Here is a 14,475-nt window from a genome sequence, read left to right as displayed (position 1 = left end):
ACTGTTAATTTGTTAAAGTTGAGCTCAGTTTAATAACAAAGATATATTATAAACATATGGACGATCAAATAGCTGTGGTTGTTTTTCAATACCAACTTCAACAAACCAGAAATAATCAACGAATCGCTTTAGTATAATTTCATGTTCTGTAGGACTGTAATCACTGATAAGACATTATGGTACATAATAAAAAATGAGGCACTTACAGATATAGCATTGCCTAGTAACCATAACATAGCCTTCATTTTCACCGCAAAAATTGCCAATTAGGCAAACTAATTTCTCTATTGAAACTAAATCTTCATAGAAAGTAAAAGCAGCAAAAACTATACCCATAATCATGCAAATACTTAACTGTCTTCACTCAGTGTCTTCTAGCTTACAGGCGAATAGCATTCACAAATTCACTTTTTATTATATTTTATTACAGAAAGGTATGACTTTCTGTAATAAAAAGTCAGTTTAAAAGTGACTTTACTAATACATGCAGAATAGATCGGAATATTTATTCAACATTTAGGTAAAAGTAACCATTTATGGTTGCACAATTTCCCGCAGAAACAAAAATAATAATCTCGAAAATTAAAATGAATATAAAATAATATGTATTTTATTTTATACATTAAATAATCAAAATCAAAATAATCTTTATTTCAGCTGAAGTTCTAAAAATACATTTTACCGGGGTGAACTGGAATACTGATAGTGAATCCTAGTAACTCAATAGTGACTCTTCTGTACCATTCTAATTACAGAGTATTTATATCAATAAGTATAATTTATAAATATCCAGCCCAGTCATTAATAACGTGTGTTAAGTGACATACCTACCTCATTTATTTATACTTTTTCGACATGTACTTTAGTAAAATCATTATTTGAAATTATATTAATGATGAATTTAGCAGCGAGTGTGAAGTGAATAATAGTTGCAGTTTACTCATGAATATTCATACACGCTTTCGCAGTCTTCGCAAATGAAATCTGTCGAAGGATTCAACTTCAATAGCATATCGCCGCAGCTTCAATATCATTACCTAGACTAGACTAGGGAGCGTATGTGACTATGTTCATATTCATTTACTGTTATCATGTCAGGCAATGATGTTCTAGTAAACAGATATGTTATACCCGTACTAAACAACAGAAAAAAGTGTGCCGAGCCGGGGACCGCTTATTTTACATTTCGTTACTTTTTCGAAATTTAAAATTTATACACCTCAATCATCAATGTCAGGTGTATAAATTTTAAATTTCGAATCTTATTTTACTTTTAAATCTTGTTTACATACATATATGAAAAATAGATGAAGGTAACATATATACTACCTTTCTCCTACTTCCTCCTATTTGAGTTGCATTAAATCCTCTTTTCTCATTAATCTTTATCGAACTAAACGTTTGAAATATATATGATAATTATATCATCTTAAAGTTAATATATGATATAGATTTTCTCCAAAAATATAAAAAAAAAAATTAAACAATGCATATTAATAGAAATAATAAAAAAAACGTAATTATTTTCTCTTAAGCGTGATTAAAAAATCACCTGATTATTTTATTGGCACTGGTATTATCTTCATATGCAACTTTATTTTATCTTAAAAATGGACCAATTCTAATGTAAGATTTATAATATTGCAGTGTACTATGATATGTTTATAATATATACATATATATGTACACCGTCACTACTTTACACCCACTGAGGCCAATACTAATGAACGGTTACCCAAAGAATGAGACCCAGCTATAACTACCACGAACATCGTCAATTCTCTTCGCACAAGAAAATTGCGTAGCGACAACAAAACAATTTTATTTTTAATACCTATTTTATATTATTATTATTTTTAATTTTTATCTTAGCTTATGTGTGTTACTTTTTATTTCAATATAAATTCATATTACCATAGAAATATATAGAATGAAATAGCCATTAGCCATCTTTTAATTAATAATACTGAGTCTTAGAAAAATAGTTCAAACCCGACTTGACTATTAAACAAAAAAAAAACGATTTTATTTGAATTAGCAAAATGTACCAAAAAACGTCTTAATTACTAAGTTTGGAAGCGCACTGATGATGTAAGAAATAATTAACCAATCCTTCAGTGAGAGTCCTATATATACCTGTTACACTAATACAAAAAGTATTCTCCTGGTGCCAACATTTGTGCCAACAAAGTAAAGAACAAGGCTAAATATATCTCTAAGTCGATAATAAATATAAAAAATACAGTTTTTATAGTTTTCTCTGCGAAATCAAAGAATAATTAAGTATATTAAATCTCTATAGTGTAATATATCATCGGCGCCCAATTTTAATGCTTTTTCAATTGGATGAATCGCAATTCAGAGTTATTGCAGTTGAAAAAGCGATCATTTTTATACTGTGTAATAAATATAACCATTCCGCGGCAGTAAAAACTGTTTTTTAGATAATCGGTTTCCAAAAAAGTTTCTACTACTCCTCAACTTCGAGGAAATAATATTTTACGCATTAAAACCGTACTTGTAATAAAATTATGTCAAATATTTAATCACTTTCTCTTATTGTAAAAAAAAAAATTAAAAAAGAAAAAAATAGTAAATATCTTTATTTTTCTGACGGTACCGCTGAAAGATATACGCCAATCTAGACAAGTACACTTAGTTTAACCGAGATCAGCAGTCTCCGTGGTTATAATTACCCTCCAGCCAGCTACAGCTGACAAGTTTAACGCGTAACGAAGCGATTTCTCCGAACAAACAATGATATCGATTAAAATTATGTGGTTTACTTATGAAACTATTACCGTTACAATCGGAAACCCACTGTTAGCAAAGCACAATATTTTGCATTTAGTTGACGATGCGATGCAAGTATAATAGGCTATTTGACTGGTTTTTAAAATCCATTTTATATTATTTATTAGAAGTTAAGGAACCTAGTAAAAGTTGATTTTTTTATTTCTAGTACATATTTACCGAAAAATATTATATTAAAAATTCCGTATTTAAATAGCGCGCAAAAACGCTACTTTGCCAACTTAAATGGCGCTGCAATGGGGTCTGTGACGTCACTTTGTTGTATTTTAATCTGTGGTATATATAGTAGAAAAGCAAGGTTAACAAGAACGTGACACGTTTGACACGTGACAAACTTTTGAAAAAATGCATTTTTATTGATGGATTTTGTAATAAATTAAGTATTATTTTCAACTTTCGTTAGGAAATAACCATTTTTAAACTCATAATATACACTGATTACAATGATTCACAATTTATATTTCACACTGTCAAATAACCTATTTTGTGCAGAAAAAGGAAAAAAGGCAGAGAAATTTAAATTAAATAGAGACTTTTGTACATAGCCATACATACATACATACATGACTTTTGTATATACCGTCAATTTGTAAATACCGTTTTTAATCTACTAGTTGTCACCCGCTTCGCTCGTGTTTTATTGTTGATTTATATGAGTTTACTACTTCCTTTTCATTAACATAAGAATTAATTACATGAGGTGCTTAAGTGTATACAAATATGCACTATAACTAGTTACTGTGTAAATCTTGCGTTTATATATTTTTATTATGTAACAAAAAGTAGCCAATGTCCTTCCTTGGAGCAGAAGCTTGCTTCACAACAAATTTCATCAAGTTCAGGTCATTGTATTGGTCTTGAAAATTCGACAGAAAGACAAACAGAGCTACTAACAAATTTATAATATTAGTATAGTAGATTACGCGAGATTTTAAAGTATCGTAAAATTTTGGACGGTGATTTGAGTAACGATAAAACGTAACGTAAACTTATAAATTTTCAATATTTTGTAATCTTTCGTTGGACTGAGTGAGAGTTTTTATCCATCGGAGAGTGAGCTTGACCAAAGGTCAAATAATACCAATTATTATTTAAATGGCTGACGTGGGTAACAATGAATGTTAATAGACCATCGGCAGAGTTCTACCCTGAAAAGAAAGTTTCTCTAAAAGTTGAACAAAAGCCTGTATACCTTATATAAGGGAATACAACCTTATATAAGGTAAATAAGCTTTTATTCAACGTAAACTGCTAATAAGTTTATCTTATAATACGTAAATTTGACTTGTATTTGCACCTACATTGATTAAATAAAACCTGTGCATTAGTATCTATTTTTTAAACATATAATATAGTAAATATTTCCTAATTAACTTCCTAGAATATATTAAAAAGTTTTATAAAGCAATATAAAGATAAAAAAACAGCCTGAGCTAAGGCTTATTCTACATTTTGAGGAAAGGGTTTGGAGTTTATTCCACCAAGCTCTTTCAATGTAGGTGGTGTTGTGGTATGTTCCAATATGGTAGAATTTCGCTGAAATTAGACACATGCAGTGAAACTTGCAGATGAATTAGATACACAAATTAAACACATAAAAATCCTGTGATGCTTGTATGGGTTCGAACCCGCAATAATTGGTTAGGATGAACGCATAAAAAATTCAGCTTATTAAAACACAGCAAGCGAACACGTATCTTATAAACAGTAGCGTTATAAGTAATTAAGTCAAGTTCAATTTTATATACTTGTGGAATTGTTTTAGTGATATCGTGAACTTAGCTGCAAGCTTTAAAACAATTTCAGAAATGTAAGTACATAATCTTCTATTCGCATAGAATGAGCACGGTCGGTTAATATTTGAGGCTAAATTCTGGGATAAGCGTTATATTAAGCTGATAAAAAATACTTTTATATTTAATTAAACCCTAAATAACACTATAGGTGTTTTAATTATTATCATATAACAGAGTTTTCTTTTTTGAAATAAGTGATGCAGTTTCTAAGAAAGAAGAATCGGATATTCAGTATTTAAAATACAAATTTATGTTAGATAAATACAAGAATTATATATGCATATAATATATCCTGCCTGGAAGTCAACGGGCATTATCTCTACGCTTTTTTATCAGCTGGGCTTGTTATTTGTGTATTTTTATATTATATTATAATAGTCCAAGAGGCAGTGATCGGCAGACACGGTCGTTGGTGAAATGGAGGTTCACTATTCCCATCGAGGATTCCTTTGAGCTTGTCCATGGAGTCTAAAAGCATAAAAATCGACTTTAAAAACGTGATCGCAGCAAGTTTTGATATCTTAAAATATATAGAAAACTTCAATGGCAGACACTTGGTCCGGTTCCTGCTATATCTTCTGTCTATATATTATATGACATATGACTGATTTATTAATCATCGCAAAGTATTAAAGCTAGGGACTTGAAATTTGGTAAACAGAGTCAATTTATTGAGTAGGCACCTACTAAGAAAGGAATGTTGGAAATTCAACCCCTAATTGGGTGAAACAGGGGTTGAACATTTGTATGAAAGTCCATCATTTTTAAAGTTAGAAACAAAATTTTAGTTTTGGGATACTGATTAAAAATAAGTCGATACCTATTTCAGCGTTTTTGGATATTCTATCCCTAAAGAGGTGAAATAAGGAAAATAAAACTCTTTACCCTTATTTCACCTACTTAGCAGTAGAATATGCAGATTTAATTATATACTCAAATATTACAGGCTCGCAGTCAATAATATTTGTGTATATAAATATATTTGCTAGAATGTCTTATAAATTTATATTGATTACGACTCAATCCTATTTATATACATTTAATTGATAGTCACACTTCTCAACCCCCAATTAAATAAACAGTGAGATAGCTTAATTGGTAAACTTACTCTTGAGGAATATAGATCTATTCCCTGACGAAGGCGCGCCCATCTATGTTAAATTATTAATTTCGTGCATTATTATAAGTGAGTGAGTTTGTGTAGGTAAGTCTGTCTGGATGTTGCTCTGTTATAACACTATAAATAGTCAATTGTGCGTAGTTAGTTAGTGTTAGCGTCTGTGGGCGCAAGAGACAACTTACCGTTAGGTGGATATATAACATAGGTATAAGAATAACCGATTACTAGGACTATTTTATGAAAATTATTTTAAACATTGCCGTCGAAAGTTCTAGCGTTATATATTCATAAAATTTACATTGTAAGATTATCGATGACGACCGACGACCTCCGTGGTCGAGTGGTGTGTACGCCGGTTTTCACGGGTACGCCACTCCAAAGTCCTGGGTTCGATTCCCGACTGAATCAATGTAGATTACTTTTATATGTTGTCTTTGGTGTGGGTGTTTGTGGTTCCGTCGTTACCTCTGATTTTCCATAACACAAGTGCTTTAGCTACTTACATTAGGATTAGAGTAATGTAGGTATGTGATGTTGTCTCATATATAAAAAAAATTAAAATAAATAAAAGGTCTCAAATTTAAACAAATCAGTCTTATATATCCAATCTTTTAAATTTATTTTTATTCAATACGCTATAAGTACAGCATATGGTAATGAAATAACGTTTCGAACTACTTCAATAAAAATACATTTCATTAATTAATTAACACTTTTTACGTTTAGGATCCACTATTGAATTAACAATTTCGCAGACGAGGCCATCAATATGAGGAAAAAGAAAAACTTCTACCGCCGGGCAGACTCAGTTGACGTGTCCCCGAGGAAGAACTATGAACTCCGCGCTAAATGTCTAGGATTAAACAAACTTGTCTTCGCAAACTGATTTGACCGTTAACGAGACACATTAACGACGCGAAGCGTTCGAAGTTTGCGAAAATAATTTATCAACTACTGATAAAATATTTATTTCAAAAAGGTTTTGGATTTAACACTTAAAGTAACTGCATGCTACTGAATTAAAGTTACTTCAAATAAGCTTAAAGATGTATTTGCGAAACATCTATTTCCATCCCTTATAAGTGAGAATGACTCCTATGATGTAATGGATAAATAAAAATTTTAACAAAAAGAAAAACCGACTTCAAACAAAACACTATTTTAAAACAAATGAATATGCACGAAAAAGTAATAAAAATAATTGCGTATTCAACATATTTTTTAGAGTCTTCCTAAGTTAAATGAAATGAAAAATATTAGACTACTTAAAAGTCGATTAACGATTATATCATGTAGTTATAGTTATTGGTATATTCGAAGAAGGAATAAAGAAACCATAGATTAACGTATTCTACGCGATTTATCGATACTGACTTATTTCAAAAAACCATTATGAATACTATTTTCAAAGTCATGGATATCGTGATAATTCGATCGCGGATGTAGTGGTCAAAATCAACACTTGATTTTTTTCCTTAATTGAAGAATACTCTCCGGTATCGCGTAATTTTGGGCGTCGTTGAAATAAAATGTTCACCCTTCTAAAAGTAAATAATTGTTTAAGAATTAAGAATTATTTATATAGCAAGTATTTTTGTATTAATATATATTTTTAAATGTTTGTAAATACTTAATGTTTAAATTTAATTGTTTAAGAAGGATTAACTCTGAAAAGTTCAATTTCAAACAGTGTTATATGTCCACTTTGTAAAGTAATTTACACAGACAATTTCCGAACGAAGGCTTAAAACAAACTTTCCCTTTTGTAATTCGCAAAGAATGTCCGAGACTTGAATAGGGATAGAGAGAACAGAACTTAATTAATTCATCAAATTCACCGTTCTTTTCAGTTTTCGAATGACTAATCTCGAATTCGGACTATTCCACAATTGGGTAAACTTCCAAGTCAAACAAGTTTTATCACTGAAAACATTTAAACAATTTTGTTCTAATTCCATGGTTTGTTCGGAAAGATTTTAACAAATTTATCTTTATACTTTAAAAATTGACACGTAACACAAAGCCTTAAAATCATAATTTCGAAAAGGATCAATAAATAACATGACTATTTATGAAATTATTAAAATGAATGCCGTCACTGTACACAAATAAGATTTAAAAATAGCTTCTATAACAGCAATAACATGAAATGAAACATCATAATTATTATGATAAAAAAATAGTGGCATCAGTTGAATCGCAATTCCGATCCTCCGAGCAAAATAACGTCACCAATGGATGGCGAGGTACTATACTTTAAATCATGGTTTTTACACTATACCAGGAATAAACAACAAAATGTAAGATGAATATACAATAATATAATTTCGTAATAAGGGAAATGTTTTTTATTCCTCCTTGAATAAACTATAGGCCAAAATTTGAAGTTAATTGTAATTAAACTCTTGAACAATATTCTCAAATAACTTAGAGACAGTTGTTTTATCAAATCAAACAAATCGTATAAATACAATACTTCATTTTAATTTGGAAATAGAAGACGAAAAACTTTTACAATCTTAGAGTGTGAGACAGACTGGCAAGTTTGTTATAGCACTGCAGTTTAATTTCGCATATTGTAACGTTTCTCGCTGACTAGACAATACCATTCCCGTTTGTTGACAGCTGTTTGTTTTGACTAATGTCTCAATTCAAAATCTGCTGTAATTTAACTCGGTTGCAGTATTATTTAATTCTGTTTTTAATTAATTTCTAACATAAGTATTCAATATTTAATCTTTTTCAACTATAATACTCCATATTTGCGGATGATAAGACACTCGATTCTGTGGACACGTGGTCTGTCATGAATACCTTGCAGGTTAAAAATATTAATTGACAAAATGAGCCCTATAAAGGAGGTCAAGGATTTAATGCATCTTGACTTGGCAAATTAAGCAACGATTCAGTGATGTTTATCGGGTTTTTACTTAGAATCATTGGTAACAAGTCACGTCTTCTAAGGACGAGACTCAAGACCATTATCATAAAAAATATTATAGTAAAATTAGTTTATATAAGCAACGTAGGCGTTACAACATTTTTGACTACAAAAACATTCCTTTTTGTAACAACCCCTCATGATTTTTTCCGTCATTTTCAGATTATGAAACAAAAGACAAATGGAACACGTTGAACGTTACTGTGAAGTAACTAGAACAAATACAATTTAAAAACGAATACACATATACGTAAAAAAAAACTGTCACTTTAATGATTGTTATTTATTAACACACCAACAAAAAGACTTGTCATTTCGAACCACAAAGAAAATGTTTCACCTTTATATAAATATTATTCCTATAAAGCTCGGATATAAGAAAAACGACGTTGGAAATGAAATTAATTTGGGACCAATATATTTCTTTATATGGGCTCCTTAGTAATAGTTATTATATTAATAAATGATCATTTCATACGAAAACTCGGTACAGAGCTCCTGACACTGCTTTTATACGGCTATAAAAGAATTAGATTACATATTGGATTACAGGTGCTCATTTCTAATTGAATTATTTATCTTACCGACTGATCGTGGGAAATAAAATATTAATAGGTATATGTCATATAATAATAGCTCATCAATCATAGCGATGACATTAACAAAACTTTGATAGTTTTTATTAATTATTGTAACATTTTCAAGTCTTCCAAGGCTGGATTTAAAGGTGGATGGGACATCTGGTGGTACAGTCGCACCTTACCCCAGGGTCTGCTTACCTTTTAATACGGTCCTGAAGTGTCAATAAAAATAATATACGTAACAGTATAAAAATATATTCGAAGCAAATATGTCGTTTTTCCGTTCCACTAACGCAACGATCCGATTCGTTTCGTACAAGCTATATAATAGTCAAACGTCAAACCTAAGAAATTATGACGTCACAACGTTAACGATCCCAGTATGTCGAAAAATTCTATTCAGCTAACTCGTTCGAACGAGAACGTTATTTCGAATGCGAATTGCCTCACATCATCATCATCAGTCCGTTTTTGTCCACTGCTGGATATAGGCATCTCCAAGCACACGCCACTGTGGTCTTTCTCCGGCTCCTCGCATCCAGCTCCTGCCTGCCGCCTTGCGTATATCGTCACTCCACCGTGCCTGAGGACGTCCTACACTACGTTTGCCGAGACGCGGTCTCCACTCTAGAACACGTTTTCCCCAACGGTTGTCGGTTCTACGACAAATATGACCAGCCCACTGCCACTTCAGCTTACTAATCCGTTGGGCTATGTCGATGACTTTGGTTCTTTGACGGATCACCTTATTTCTGATGCGATCCCTTAGAGAAACGCCGAGCATAGTCCTTTCCATAGCACGCTGAGCGACTTTAAACTGGTGGACTAGCCTTGTCGTGAGTGTCCACGTTTCGGCTCCGTATGTCATGACGGGTAGGACGCACTGGTTAAAGACTTTCGTCTTAAGGCAATGCGGGATTGACGATTTTTTTTTGCCTCATTTTTTTGAAATTGCCTCACATTTGTTTGAAAAAACACAACTGTACCTACCTTGCACGAGAGTCATGTGTCAAAATTAACCTTTCTAATAAGCTAATTCACAGCTCCATTCATTTTTGGGTCGGATAGACAAAAATCATCATATATCATATATCAACATAGATACACTAAATTGGACATTCAACTGCACATATATAGTTCTATACAAGTATATAAAGGAATACTTCGAACTACTGGCTTATTTTGACGGAACAACTTGGCCTTTCGTATCATTTAGACATCCTAAAGAAACATAATAATTGTGAAGCACGTCCAAGAGTCAAAATAAACATATTAGCGGTGGTTTCAGCCGCGTCTTCTTCATTTGAGATTCTGAGAAGGCTGCTGGTACGGATTTTAATTTTAAATCAAAGCAAAATATAAATACCAATTTTATTTCTTCAAAAGGCCTAACAAGTCTGTGTTAAAAGTAGAAACATTTTAATCATCTAGGAGAATTCGTGCGTTTACGTTTTGAAGTTGCAAATTATAAGCAGTTATTTTTATAACACATATAAATTCCACCCGAGTTTTCTAGGTCGTTTAATCGCTAGTAATTTAAAACTTGATCGAATTTAAAATCAATTAGCCTGAACACGGTAGGTTCGTCATAAGTAAACGGAACTATAGTCCATTCCCAGAGCCGGATTTAAAGGTCTGGAGGACCCCGGGCCACAAAGCAGTGGGGGCCCTAGACAAACAGAAGCGTAAACAACCTAATAATTATATTAATTAATTAATTACTTTTTTTATTTCAATCAGTAAGCTATGATTTATTTACTTGTATTGGTAACTTAAAATATTAAATAATAACATTATTATAATTTGACTATATCTCGGTATTTGTTAACTTGCTGAAAACTGTGCCCCCACTAGTGTGGAGGCCCCATGGCAGTTGCCCCGGTTGCCCTCCCCTAAATACGGCCCTGTCCATTCCAATGACAAAAGGAAACATTCAAAAAATACCGTATTTTTCAATATCACAAGTGTTTTGTTGATAATTCTGCTATATGATTAACTACAAATAGTTCTTAATTAATATATCTTCATTTGTAATACGAAAATATTTCACTAAACTACATAAATCCACTTTAATTTCACTTACACAGTAACGAAAACAGTTTTGTCGACATTCAAGACGCCATTTTTTCGATGACGAACATTTAAAATAGAGGCCTCAACTAAGGATGTTCGCTAAACGAATGTAGACTGAATGAATTTTTACAGATAAAAAATATATTATTTTAGTTTTAAGATTCATTATATATATTTTTTTAATATATATTTATTTAATTGGATGTAGTATATAATATGAATTATTTATTAGAAACGTAAAAAGTTACCTAACGATAGATAAAAAAGTTATTTTTGTACAGTATGGTTTTTACATAAAAATAATATTTTTACCAAAAATGTTAAAAGAATTATTTTACTTCAAAATAATCTCCTATCTCGAAATGTAGATCAGTTTTGTGCATAGCTATTTTATAGTTTTGAAAATAATACAATGGTAAGAAAGACATTCGTCTCTCATCTTTCGTATCATGTGCACGGATGCTTATTCGGAATTCTCTGAAGTTTTTTATTACGACGTGGCTTTGTTTAAACGGAAAATTACTTTTAAAATAAAAAAAAAAATATCGTTCTTTAGCATTCATTACCCATTCATTCAATTATTTTCACCTTACTAGTCGAACGCAAATGACATATCAATTCAAGGTCAAAATTGTTTATTTACCTTTTCTCCTCTTCCCATTGGAATAGACTATAGTAATAGTTACATCAATTATTTATTAAAATATTATATAACACGTAAATAACTAAAATACATTGTTAAAATAATTTTCAGTAAAAGATTGATTTAAATAGATTTTAGAGAAAGGTACTGTATTTTTTGCTACTGTTTAAGTTAATACTTGTAAACAAATCGCCCACGGCTCTGCTCTGCGTTTTAGAATGTTGGTTGTGACGTGTCAGACAAAAAAATATTTCCTTTCTTGGTGCTCAAGTTTGCTTCATACCAAAATTTCATAAAATTCGATTCAGCGGTTTGGTTGAGAAAGAGTGACAGACAGACAGAATTACATTTATAATATTATAATATAGATAACAGACATTAACGTCATCATAAGAACTTTCCTATTTTTTATCAAAACATAAACATAAAATATTTCGATCATTGTTATATATTTTAAAAAAAAAAGTGGCCAATCAAAGTGACACTTACACTAACCCCAGCTGACAGTGGGCATGGCTAATGGCTCCAGTATAAGCCACTTGTTATAAGAAAACGGGAAAAGGACTTAAGAGATTTGCAAAGGGTCTTACGCTACTTGGTTAAGTTATTTGTATTCGTATTTGATCTCTATCTAAGTTATCCTAAATCACAACTTCTAAATTAGGCATATACGTAGTCTTATTCTAATATATCCCGAGGTCTTGAGTTTGCAAACTGCAGCTCGGATCAATAAAAAGTTATTGGTTTTTCTATCGAAAAATTCTCGGAGTTTGAAAGTTGGAAAGTATGTACGAAACGTACGTCAAATCCGTTTTTGGCTGAAATCTTTCCGGTCATGTCGGATTGACGCCCCATCGGATTACTTCATTGAGGAAATAGATAACCAATGTCTTTCCGCGCAATATATCAGTTAGAATATCTATCATTCTATATGTGATATGATATGGACTCTGATATTTCGACAGTTTATAAATAAGGCCAGAAATAATGTATTCATTATTTCTGGCCAGTCAACAGTGGAATAGTTGGGTATTCCCAACTATTCCACTGTTGACACAATAAATATATATGCTCACATGAATTATGTAGTATATATGAATTAACATATCACAACGAATAGCGTACTCAAAAAATTGTACATTTCGTTTTTTGGAAGATTAAAATACGATTTCTCAAAAAAGATAGTGCCATAACTGAACTTTTTGTATTTGGTTTTTAATATATTTTTAAGATAAAATGGGTCCCCAAATAGAAGCGCCCTATTGTAATTATATTCAAAAATATTTATGTGCAATTTTTTTTTCAAATCAAAACAACTGTTTCCAAAATCTAATACAATTGGCTGTACTACTCCAAGGTTGGGTCCAACATTGACCCAAAATACTCAAAATAGTTAATATTACAGGCTCGAAACACGAGTAGGAAGGCAATGTTTGTAATTAAGCAGTCTTTGTGCAAACTCGCTTATCGGCCCTTTATTGCGGCACCCCGAGTTGCCTCAATTGCTCCGCACCGACTTAATTAAAAGATAACTGGTTTCTTTTTGATTAGACGTTAAAAGTAATTCATATAAGATGACGGAGTTTATTTATCTGCAAAGGGACACTTTTACCCAGAATTATTAAATGAACTCGTTCTTTTAAAGTATTCTTCTTAATTATATCATTATTTTTTATTATATCATTTTTATAAAGTCAAAACTAAACTTAAAAATAATGTTTGCATATAACGGTGAACTTGTCTTGGAAGGAATTACCACTATAATTGCTTATTAATAAATTAATGAATATAACTTATTGTAACCCTAATTTTTTTTTATGTGATAGGTGGCAAACGAGCAGGAGGCTCACTGATGGAAAGTGACACCACCGCCCATGGACATCTGCAACACCAGGGGGCTTGCAGGTGCGTTGCCGACCTTTAAGAAAGGAGTACGCTCTTTTCTTGAAGGTTCTCATGTCGTATCGGTTCGGAAAAAGCGCCGGCGAAAGCTTCCACAAAGTGGTTGTGCGATGCAGAAAATGTCTAAGAAATCGCTCTGTTGTGGATTTTCGGACATCAAGGTGGTGCGGGTGAAACTTCGAAATGTCCGAAGGTGAAATTCAGCAGCCGGGATTAATCCGAACAATTCCTCGGAACATTCCCCGTGAAAAATTCGGTAGATTTAATTATTTAATTAATTATTCGATAAGCCAAAACAATATTTGAGGAGTTGAAACACATGGACAATTATTTATATGTTCCGTAGCACGCGGTGCAGTTTAATAATATAGAAAATCATATAACATACCAAAATATAATATAACTTTTTACCAGTGATTTTATTAAATTGAATTTGTTGTGGATATTACTCCTTAGAAAGTACATACACTGCTTGATTGAATACGCATGCTGGTGTAGTAGACTAGACTAGAGTATAACAATTGGTCACTATACCCTTAAATGTATTCAATATATATATTGTAAGTAAGAAATTTAACCATCTCTTACATCGCTAATGTACCACC

Source organism: Vanessa cardui, chromosome 21 (assembly GCF_905220365.1).
Source record: "Vanessa cardui chromosome 21, ilVanCard2.1, whole genome shotgun sequence".
In the NCBI taxonomy this organism is placed as follows: domain Eukaryota; kingdom Metazoa; phylum Arthropoda; class Insecta; order Lepidoptera; family Nymphalidae; genus Vanessa; species Vanessa cardui.
The sequence above is the reverse complement of the archived record's forward strand: the minus strand, read 5'-3'. Positions refer to the sequence as shown.